The sequence below is a fragment of the Vombatus ursinus genome, unplaced genomic scaffold, assembly GCF_900497805.2.
Source record: "Vombatus ursinus unplaced genomic scaffold, bare-nosed wombat genome assembly UNPS02014822.1, whole genome shotgun sequence".
Classification (NCBI taxonomy): domain Eukaryota; kingdom Metazoa; phylum Chordata; class Mammalia; order Diprotodontia; family Vombatidae; genus Vombatus; species Vombatus ursinus.
In genome coordinates this window covers 10,358,125-10,370,465 of record NW_020954600.1, presented here as the reverse complement: position 1 = coordinate 10,370,465, position 12,341 = coordinate 10,358,125, and the positions used below count along the sequence as shown (strand labels likewise).

General features: G+C 37.3%; 1 pseudogene; it reads left to right on the top strand.

Moving 5' to 3' along the window:
• The first annotated feature begins 3,845 nt into the window (after positions 1-3,845).
• On the top strand, positions 3,846-4,482 carry LOC114024630 (annotated as a pseudogene).
• The last annotated feature ends 7,859 nt before the right edge of the window (positions 4,483-12,341 follow it).

Here is a 12,341-nt window from a genome sequence, read left to right as displayed (position 1 = left end):
AGGGGATTATGAACTGGTCTCAAGCCCCAAAAGCCTTTTTAGAAGAGCTCAAGAAGGATTTTAAAAGTTAAATGAGAGAGGTAGAAGAAAAATTGGGAAAAGAAATGAGAGGTATACAAGAGAGAGTCAATAGCTTGGAAAAGGAAGGACAAAAATTAACTGTAGAAAATAAGTCCTAAAAAGTAAAATTGGCCAAATGGAAAGGAGGTACAAAAGCTAACTGAAGAAAATGATTCCTTAAAAATTAGAATGGAGCAAGTGGAAGCTAATGACTTTATGAGAAATCAAGAAATTATAAAACAAAACCAAAAGAATGAAAAAGAAAATAGAAGACAATGTGAAATATCTCATTGGAAAAACAACTGACCTGGAAAATAGATCCAGGAGAGAGAATTAAAAAAAAAATATTGGACTACTTAAAGCCATGATCAAAAAAAGAACCTAGACATCACCTTTCAAGAAATTATCAAGGGAAACTGCCCTGACATTCTAGAACCAGAAGGTAAATTAGAAATTGAAAGCATTCATTGATAACCTCCTGAAAGAGATCCCCAAAGAAAAATTCCTAGGAATATTATATACAAATTACACAGTTCCCAGGTCAAGGAGAAAATATTACAAGCAGCCAAAAAGAAATAATTCAAGTATTGTGGAAACACAATCAGGACAACACAAGATTTAGCAGCTTCTACATTAAGAGACCACAGGTCTTAGAATATAATATTCTGGAAGGCAAAGGAGATAGCATTACAACCAAGAATCATCTACCCAGCAAAACTGAGTATTATCCTTCAGGTGAAAAAAATGGTCATTCAGTCATTCAGTGAAATAGGGGACTTTCAAGCATTCTTGATAAAAAGACCAGAGCTGAATAGAAAATTTGACTTTCAAATACAAGACTCAAGAGAAGCATGAAAAGGTAAACAGGAAAGAGAAATCCTAAGGGACTTATTAAAGTTGAACTGTTTACATTCCTATATGGAAAGATGATATTTGTAATTTATGACACTTTGTATTATATTAGGGTAGTTAGAGGGACAAAAAAATATGTGTGTGTGTGTTCATGTGCATGTGTGTATGTATATATGTGTGTGTATGTGTGTGTGTATATATGTATATATATATTACATTCCTACATGAAAAGATGATATTTGTAACTCATGAGACCTTTTTCAGTATTAGGGTAGTTGCAGGGAAAATATGTATGTAGACAGAGGGTACAGGGTGAGTTGAAGATGAAAAGGTGATATCTGGAGAATAAAATTAAGGGGAGAGAGGATTATACTGAGAGAAAGGGAGAGGTAGAATGGGGTAAATTATCTCACATAAAACAAGACAAGAAAAAGCTTTTACAGTAATGGGGAAGTGGGGGAAAGTGAGAGGGAATGAGTGAATCTTACTCTCATTGGATTTGGCTTAAGGAGAGAATACCATACACTCTCTATTGGGTATGGAAATCTATCTTAGCCTACAGGAAAATAGAGGGGAAGGGGATAAGAGAGTGGGGGAGTGTGGAAATGATAAAAGGGAGGGCAGATTGGGAGAAGGGATAATCAGAAGCAAACACTTTTGAGGAAGGATAGGGTCAATGGAGAGAATAGAATAACTGGGGGGTGGGATACAATAAAGGGAAATATAGTTAGTTTTTCACAACATGTGTATTATGGAAGTGTTTTGCATGACTACACATTTACAATCTGTATCAAGCTGCTTGCCTTCTCAATGAGGGTGGGTGGAGACGGAGGAAGGGAGAGAATTTGGAACCCAAAGTTTTAAAAACAAATGTTAAAAAATTGTTTTCACATGCAACTGGGAAATAAGATATACAGGCAATGGGGTATAGAAATCTATCCTGACCTACAGGAAAACAAAAAGGGAAGGGGATAAGAGAAGGTGGATGGCATGATAAAAGCCAGGGTAGATTGTGGGAAGGGGTATTCAGAATGCAAGCAGTCTTGGGGTTGGGGTAGGGGACAGATGGGGAGAAAATTTGGAACTCAAAATCTTGTGGAAGTGAATGTTGAAAACTAAAAATAAATAAATAAATTTTAAAAATTAAAAAAAGAACAAAAAACTTTAGAAAAATTGGGATATAGTTCCTCCATTAATTTTTATTCTTGAAAGGGGATTTATTTTGAAAAATGTTGTCATTTAACTAATCACTCATAATGGCAATATTATTAATTTTATAACCCTTTAAGTTTGCCAAGCACTTTTTTCAAAAGAGCTATGGGAGGAAATTTTTATACATGAAACCATCAATTTACAGATAATGAAACTGAGTCTTAGAGAATTTGTGTGGACTGAACAAGGTCACACAATAAGGAAGTGGGATATATTGAATTTGAACTCAAATATTTTGAGGGCAGATCCAAGGCATTTGTCAAAACATCAGATTGCTTCTTTAAAATTTATTAAAATTAATTTACCCAAGGAAGTCTATGACAAAAAATTACTTATATATCCCAATTATATTGCCACTTTAAAAATGTTTTATTGACATATTTTATTTTTACTTCAACCAAATTTCTAGCTATATCCCTCTTCCTCTCCTTTCAGAAAGCCATTCCTTATAACAAAGTAAGCTTCTAAAAAGAATTTAAAGAAGGGGAAAATTATAAAAACCATTTAATGTCTTGAAAAATGCTGATACCATATGCAATGCTCAATACTTGAGGGTCCAGACATCTGTAATGAAGCAGGGGAAATATCTTCACATATCTCTTCTTTGGTGTTGAGTTTATTTTTTATGACTTCCAAACTTTTAGTTTCATTTGTTTTGTTGTGATTCTTTCCATTTGCATTATACATAGGTAAGTGTGTGTGTGTGTGTGTATGTATGTGTATTTCCTAACTCTGCTTATATCACTATCAGTTCATTGATGACTTTCCAAGCTTTCCTGTGTTCACTATAGTCATCATTTCTAAAAAGTATAATTTTCCATTACTGCCATGTGCCTTATTTTCTTTAACCATTTATTAGGTGATCAATAAATAGGCATCCATCCATTTTATTTTCAGATGCTTGCTGCCTTTATACATGTATATATATATATGTATATATGTATACATACACACATATATGTGTATACATATATGTATGTGTGTATGTATACATATATATGTAATAGTATTTTCTGTAATAAAAAAAGAACTAGAAACAAAAGAGTTATTCATTAATTGAGCAATGGCTAAGCACGTTGTGGTACGTGAAAGTAATTTGTCCTGTGAAAAAGTATGCCTATATTAAACACAGAGATACATGGGAAAACTTATATGAACTGACATTATGAAGTAAGTAGAGTTAAGGAAACAGTATATTCACTGTATTCAATAATGTTAACAGAAAGAACAAAAACAAAATAATCATATTTGATTGTTACAAAAGTATAATTGCCAAATGTGGCCACAGAAAGAAAGGACCTACCCCTGATTCTTCGTAGAATTTGTGATCATGGGTGTGGAGCACTGTTCATAATATCATAATTTGAAAATATTTTGTTCAGTTTTGCTTATTTTTTCCCATTAAAATGCGTTATAAGTTCTGACTCTCTGCGTAGGAGTGGGAGATGCATATGGGGAAATCTAGGAGCAGCTAGTTGGCTCAGGAGACAAAGTGCAAGGCCTCGAGTTAGGAAAACCTGACTTCAAATCTGGCTGTAGAAACTTTGTGACCCTGGGCAGGTCTCTTAACCCCTGTTTGCCTCTGTTTCCTTATGTGTAAAATGAGGATAATAATATCACCCATCTCCTACGGTTATTGTGTGGACCAAATAAGCTAAGTTATCATTAAGCACTTAGCGGAGTGCCTGGCACATAATGTGCACTATAGCCTGCCCGGTGCCATGAGTGGCAGTGGCACGGACCCCGTGGTGGTCCCGTCCCCTGCCCCACCAGGCCGGGCCTCAACTCCCATCCCCACTGCTGCTCCGGCCCGACCCCAGCACAGGCGCCGGCTCCCGCCCCAGCCGAGAGCAAGGCCAGCCCGGCTGGAGACGCAGGCCCCGGCCCCGGCCCTGGCCAGAGGGGATGCGTCCGACCGCCGGGCCTCGGTCCCAGTATCTGCAGCTAGGGGTACCGCTCCTCTGAAGGTGCCGTGTCTAATGGAGTGTGTGTGTGTTACCTGGTGCTGCCAGTGGAGAGGTCAAGCCTGTTGTGTCTGGTACACCCCTGGTGGACCTCCTCATGCGGCTGGAACACAACACACTAACAATTCCAGATGCTGTCACTGGTTACTACCTGAACCGCGCTGGTTTTGAAGCCTCTGATCCTAGAATTGTCCGGCTCATCTCCCTGGCAGCCCAGAAGCTCATCTCTGACATTGCCAAGGATGCTTTACGACACTGCAGGATGAAGGGCACTGCCTCAGGCAGCTCCAGGAGCGAGAGCAAAGACCCAAAGTATACCCTGACCATGGAAGACTTGACCCCTGCACTCAGTGAGTATGGCATTAATGTCAAGAAGCCACAGTATTTCACCTAAGCTCACCTCTTCCCTGGCTGGCCGGGGCATGGGTGGATGTGTGCACATTTGTCCCATTCCTTCCTCCCCACCCACCCCCACACCAGCCTGTTTTCATAATAAACCCTTATTGTGACTGAGAAAAATAATATGTACTATATAAATATTAATTATTATTACTACTACTGCTACTATTATTATACAAAATAGATCAATAAATATGTTTGAAATATTAATTGACTTCAGGATTCATATGATTTTAATTTAAATTTTTAAGATAGATTTTTACTTATATCTTTTATTTTTATACCAACTTATTCTCTGTTATGCCCCTCTCCTTTTCCTATGTAGAGAGCCATCCCTTATATTTGTTTCCAATTTGCAAAACCTACTGCTACTGTCCATTTTCTTAAAGTAAACTTACTTATCATGTAAGTGCCTGCAAACACCTAGCAACAGTTCCAGAAATATGAAATTATCTCTTTGGGAAATTATGTTACTACTTACGGAATTTAAATATGGCAAATACCTATCAAGGCATCACATGATATAGAGCTAGGAGAAACTTAAATATTATATAATATAATCAGATGACCTCTGATGAAACAACTAAGACCCTGAGAGGTGTCTCATCTTTCTCAAATTGACAGAGTAATGAAATAGTCTAGGTATATTTGAAAACAATTTTTTTAATTATGTAATTTACCATTAGAGGGAAAAATTGGGTCCAAGTCAAGGCAAACTAATTGATGGAGCCCAGCCTTAAAAATATAACAGAAAGAAACAACCATTCATTAACTTAATGAACCTTGATCCTGAGACCAACCAGGGAAATAGGACTCATTTCCCTGAGTTGACCCAGAAGGGAGAGTCCTTTTCTCCCTAAATTCCACAAGTATTAACCAAACTCTTTCCCCTGTCTCTCACCTTTTAGCCTAACTCCCTATAACTCATGGATCTTTGTGTTGTATTCTAAGATAGCCCATTATAGGATTTCCTTAGTCTTGAGTACCTGGCTTGTGATTATGGGTTAGCTTTTGATTTAGTGCATGAAGGTTTGATGTCCTTGGGTTCTAGTTAAACTCATTTAAGTTTCAAGGGAAGTAGGGAGAGAGGTATTCATACCCTTTCAACCATCAGTGATAATCAAGGAACAGTCAAGTTAATGCTTCTTTAATACCAGAGAGATCTGTGATCTCATGGACACAAATATCAGCTCAACCATGCTCTCTCAGCCTGGGCTACTTTTCTTCACTCTCTCCCTCTGACCCCTCTACAAGGGGTCTATACAATGTGCTGATGTTTTTAGTCTAGTTGAAGTGACAGGAGATTGTGAGTTACTGTATGAGGCATACCTAGAAAACCAGAAAGTGCTACATAAATCTGAGATATGATAATCGTGATGATAGTAACGAGGACGTAGCTTGAATACCAGGGCAACACATAGGACTGTCTGTTGGTGACCCCCTATACCCACCCCTTCTCACTTAGACGCTTTTCGGGTTATATATCTCTTTGTTGCCATCATTAATGCCATTTCACTTGAATGATTCGTGGTTAGAAATGAGTTGTAGCTGACTCATCCCCTCCATGTACCTCTCCATTGACCTCTGGGTAACCCTCCACTTTAATTCTTTGAAGACTAGGATAATCCATGTCATTCAGAATTACTGCAAGAATATTGTAAAAAATGACACTCTAGTACATGAACCCAATAACTTCTTCGTATAGAGTTTTTCCCATTAAGATTGTGATGGGTAGTTTTAATAAATCTTTCAGAAATGAGAGATGATGGTAGGAGCCTATAATAACTTTCAAGAATAAAAAAAAAGCTCAGAAAACTTTCAGGGATAGAAACATTTTCCTGCTTGTATCTTCTGGTGAATCATTTACAGTGTTAGGAATCCAAACAGCTTTAGAAAAAAGTGTATTTGTGGTGTGTGTATGTGTGTATGTGTTTGTGTGTTTTAAGGGGGGTGGCGGAGAAGAATGATTATAAAACCAATAGCTTGCCTATCTCAGTGAACTGCTTTTAAATAAAGTTGAAAACCTAGTAATATTTTGAAGTTTCTGTCTTCCTGATTTAAAAAATAATAATTTTACATATATAAGATATCCCAAAAGTCTAAATTCAGTTTCAAGTTCTAATAGCTTTAATAATGATGATGATGATGATAACAATCTTACTACTACTACCACTACCACCACCACCACCACCACCACCACCACTATCACTACTTTATTGTTGTTGTTTAGTCATTTTTTCAGCCATATCTGACTCTTCATGACTCTATTTGGGGTTTTCTCAGAAAAGACAGTGGAGCAGTTTGCCATTTCCTTCTCCAGATCATTTTACAGATGAAGAAACTAGCAAACAGGGTTAAGAGATTTGCCCAGGGTCACAACAGCTGGCAAGTGTCAGAGGTCAGATTTGAATTCAGGAAGATGAATTTGCCTGTGTCTAGGCCCAGCACTATATCTGCTGTTCCACTTAGCTACCCTTTACTATTATTACTATATTACTATATTTATATATCTCATTAAGATTTGGAAAATGCTTTACATGTATTATTTCATTCTATCCTCACAACAGCACTAGAAGGCAGGTGCTATTATTATCCCCATTTTACAGATGAAGAAACTGAGACTGAAGGAGGTTAGATGATTTGGTCAGGGTCACACATATCCAATTAGTAACTGAAGCAGAATTTCAAACCTAAGTCTTTCTGACTCTAGGGTCAGCATTCTATCCACTATACCACCTTGTTGTAGATGTGAAGACTATAGCTTTAGGAACAAAAACAAAAACAAACAAAAGAAAACTCAACTTCACAAATTATTTGAATAAAATTGGTTTTAGTAATGTGATTTGGAAGAAAGTATAGCTATTTATAAGCCCAAAGTGATTTATTTTGTACATAATTCCCTCTTGTGTTACTTCAATTCAACACTTATTAAGCATCTACTCTGCATAGGGCATTGGTATTGGAAACAACACCCTACAATAATAATATGTTTTCTGCATAGATGTTTCAGTTGACTTCCTTCAGGCAGAACAATGTAGGAGATGCAAAACAAAAACAAAAGCAGACAACCTCAATCGAAACCATGAGGTGTAGAGAGGACCCTACCCTGCAGGGTTTTTACTAGGTTGTTAGGGTAGATATATCTATATCTCTAGAAATAGATAGAGACATAGACATAGACATGTGAGTGTGTGTGTGTGTGTGTGTGTGTGTGTATATATATATATATATATATATATACAGAGAGAGAGAGAGAGAGAGAGAGAGAGGTGGATATGGATATAGACATGCAGAAAGATAGATATACATATTTATCTCTGTATATTTATATCTGTCTATGTACATGTATATTTACCTCCTTCTCTAACAGAGACTGGACTCATCAGCATAAAAAAGGAATTGTGTAATTATATTATGGAAATAATAAATGTAATAAGTTTTCAGAAATAGAAAAGATCATTGTACTGACAGATAAAGTGACTTTAAAAAAAATCCAAGGAGCTTGAAAGGTGTCTAAGGTTTGGGCAGGCAAAGAGCATGAGACCTTATGGAACTTTGTGGTAACCCATGTCTTCAAAGTATAGCCAACTTAAACTACTTGATGCTCCTCACATGAAACATTTCATCTACCACCTTTGTGCCTTTGCCCAGGTTACCATTCATGACAGAAATATTCTTCCTCTTCACCTCTGCCTCCTGGAATCCCTAGCTACCTTCAGGGTGCAGTTTACATACTATATGAAGCCTTTTCTGAGTCCCCAAATTATTAGTGGTATTTCCTTCCCCCTTGCTCAATTATGCCGCATCTCTGCTTCTTGGAATCCTTGATTTTCTTTAATACTTAGCTCATATAGACAGTCTCAAGGAGACTTTTCATGATTCCCCTAGCTGCTAGTATGTTGTATCGTGGATGTAGCTATTCATGTACATGTCAGGTTCCCTTTTTCCCACATTTAATGGAAGAGCAAGGGATTATAAAATCAAGGGACTGATTTTTGCTTTTTCCTTGTATTCTTAATGCTTAGCACAGTGCCTGACATTTTTAAACATTTAAAAAGTGCTTATTCAAGCATTTATTCATTTATGACATAAGTTTCAGAGCTATTCTTCCAGTTTACAATTACACTGGCCAGTTGGATACCAAAAAGATGTTTACTCCATCTTACTTCAGAGTCCTAGGTGAGCCTGAAGGACTGTAGATGCTTTTCTAATATTATATTTCATGAATTTCCACCAGAATCTACCCTCCAATTGCTTATCAGTTAAGATCAATTAGTATGCCAGGCAATTAACTTTTGGAAATAGCTATTCACTAAGATAATATGGAAAGAATAGGTGGTACAAAACACCCCAAGTCCCTACAAATAGAGGCATAGGTTTTCATAAGTACTTAGAGTTCAAGAGAAAGTGGGCTCAGACTTAGAATATGCATAGTAAAAGAGTAACGACCTATAACTAGAAATGCTTTTTACTAGAAGTCCTTTCCCCCCCTCACAAGGCCCTCATAAAGTTTCCTTTAGATATGGTTAAGCTTGTTGCCAGGCTTCTTTTGGAATCTTGAAGCTGCCTTTTGCTTCTCAGTGCAGATACTGTATGTAGACAGTATTGTCTAGGGATACTAATAAGAAGTCCAAATCTTGTGACAAGGTTATCCTCTAGTCAAAGAAGCATTGGGGGAGGAAAGGAGGAAAAAAAAATCCCTCTACTATCCATGTTCCTAAGCAATTCCCTCCCAAGGACTTGGCTTGAACTTCTCTTTCCCCAGGCTACCAGATACTCAAACTCTGGTTTCCCATAGAGTTAGATATGGCTTTTATTAGTTTAGCCTTTGATTGATTGATTCAATAAAGATGCCCTTACCTTAAAAGAAGATCAGAGCTAGTTGTGCTCTTCTACATGTACATGATAATTTGAGGTGGGTGGGTACAAATAAGTCATGGGTATAAGGAAGGGATTCCCATAGGAGGTGATCACCTAACTCTTTTGAGGAACCTAAGAAGTCAAAGAGATAGGAATAAGGAGATAGAATTTCCTAAGCATAAGGGAAGCAGGAGATAGAATGCCAAATTCATGGAACAGTGAATAAGCCACTTTGGCTCAAATACAGAGTAAGCGAATGGGGCATAATGTGTAATAAGTTTGGAAAGATAGGCTGAAGCCAGGCTGAGGGGGGGAACCAATTCATTAAATTCAAAACTTCTCTTTCTGCCCAAACCATCTTAAACTGCAAAGAGGAGAGAACCAAAATGCTTCAAGGAGGTATAGCCAGGCAAAATCATTTTTACAAGTTTGCTTGTACACAGAAATACACCATATATGCATTTTATTGAGAATTACAGGGCATATTTAATTTCATAAAGGAATATTAGAATGTGCATGTGTATTTTATCAAGTGTAATATAATACCTCTGTACTACTAAGCTGCAAAAATCCTGCTGTATCAGCCAATCCTGGTTTGTATCTACAACTTTGTCAAAAGCCAATAAAGCAGAAAGCTTATTCATCTTGCTAAGGGGCTGTAAGCTCTATTTATTTAAAATGGAGTTTGGAGGTAGGCTTTTGCAGTTTTCCGATGAATCATGTATCACTTTCATTTAGTGACATTGAGTTTTAAACTTCCGTAAAACTGCCTTATAGAAGAAAAAATATGATGTTGACTCAGTGATAAACAATTTCTGTATGAAAGGGAATGTTGGCTCTGAGATTAGTCCTGCGAATTTGGAAAATTAAAAAAAAAGAGTGTTGGCAGGACTCTTATTTTAGATGGAGTTGCACTAAACAAAATGAGTGTTCTTATTTAAGGGTCCCTGCTACAAATATAATGTGATAGTCCAAAGGCGCTGCTCCTAATGTATAGCTTTGACCAAGTCATTGCCCTGCTCAGTCACTTCCAGGGGCTGTCTGTTGACCCTCAGATCTAATACTTGGCCTTTGAAGCTCTTTATGTGCTGGCATGGGGCCAGCCTACCCTTGTGTGTCTCTTACATATTACCCATCTTTACATACACTATGATCTAATCAAACTCATGTATTTGCATTGCTCACAGGTAATTCACCTCCCATCTCTATGCCTCTATGTAGCTCTTCTCTTATATTTTCAATGCAACCATCTCCACTTTTTTTTAAGAATCTGTAGATCTGGTCAATGTTCAGCTCAGTGGCTCAGTGGATAGAGAATTGGCCCAGGAATCAGGAGGACCTGGGTTCAAATCTGGCCTCAGAAATGCGACCCTTGTTAGCTGTGTGACCCTGGGCAAGTCACCGAACCCCGATTGCCTCACAAAAATAAAACAGAAAAAGACAAAGGAAATACAAATTCTTTAAATTGTATTTTGGGCAGCTAGGTGGTTCAGTGATTAGAGCACCAGCTCTAGAGTCAGGAGGACCTGAATTCAAATCTGACCTCAGACACTTTACACTTACTAGTTGTGTGACCCTGGGAAAGTCACTTAACCCCAATTGCCTTAACAAAACGAGAAGAACAACAACAACAAAACTAGCTAACTTCGATTACTTCTTCAGTCTGACTTCTCAGTTATTATTTCTATCCCTACTCCCAAAATTTTATTGCATTTTCAAGGTAATCTTGTATTTCAAGGTAATTTTGTATTTCAAGGTAATCTTCTATGTACATACACATTATCTATCTATCTATACCTATCCATATATTCTCTCTCTCTCTCTCTTTCTCTCTCTCTCTCTTTCCCCCCCTCCTCTTTCCCTCTCTCCCTCTCTCCAACTAGTTAGGCAGAGAAATGTCAAGTAAGTCTTCCATAAAACTGAGTTTTTTTTTTTTTCTTAGACACTTCTCTTACTAGTCAAAATCTTGGTCACTTCGGTAAGAAAACCTTCTTTCAGCTCATGGTAAAAAAGCAAGTTCACTTCTGCTGACTATACAATAACCAGGCAATGTACTTTTTAACCAATAATCCCAAAACAAAAACAAAAACACAAGTCTAGAACTCTAGATTTTCTATCTATAAACTCAAAAGTTTTCTTATTGGTCCAATATGGATACTGGGGTGGGGGTGGGGAAGCAACCAAAAAACATTACAGTTATCTATACCCTGAGTAAATGACCTGCCTCAGTAGTCTATATTTTCAGTGATTTTTTTTCGCATATACAAATATTTCATTTGTCTTTGTCACAGCTCCCTTCATTTGGCAAAATTGTTGAGAATCAGCAAAATTTGTGAGACAACTAAGTGGGCCTGAAACCAGAAAGATCTGAGTGCAAACCCAACCTCAGGCATTAGCTGTGTGTCCTTAACTTCTGCTTGCCTCAGTTTCCTCAAATGTAAAACAAGGATAATAATAACATCTATTTCCCAGGGTTGTTGTGAGGATTAAGTGTTGTAAAGCATGTAACAGTGTCTAGCATGCAAGAGGCATGGCGTAAATGCTGTTATTATCATCATCATTTTTGTTATAATGATCTGAAAGGAGATACTACCTAATATCTGTCTATCATTTCTCTATCTATTTCATTTTTACACATGCATGTGCACACATTTATATATTTGGAAATACATTTCACACTTCCTTTTTCTGATTGTCTTACTCAGACCTCTATAATGGTTCTTGGGGGAATCTTTAGGAACCTGAAAAGATGTCAGAAATCCCTTCTAGTCATTGAACATGTCCTCTAAGTCAACAGTAATTAAATTGTGACTCTCATTGTGTATTTTTTTTTAATGAAGAGTGCTTAGAAGAAGTGCCTAGTCTCTTTTATCAGCATAATGACAGTTAATGAAGGTTTCTAATATTGCTCTGGGCCAGTGTGGAATCAGGTGGGACTTGCAAGCCTCAGTTGGCAATTTACTTTCCACAAAATATCCATTCCTGAAAGTCCTC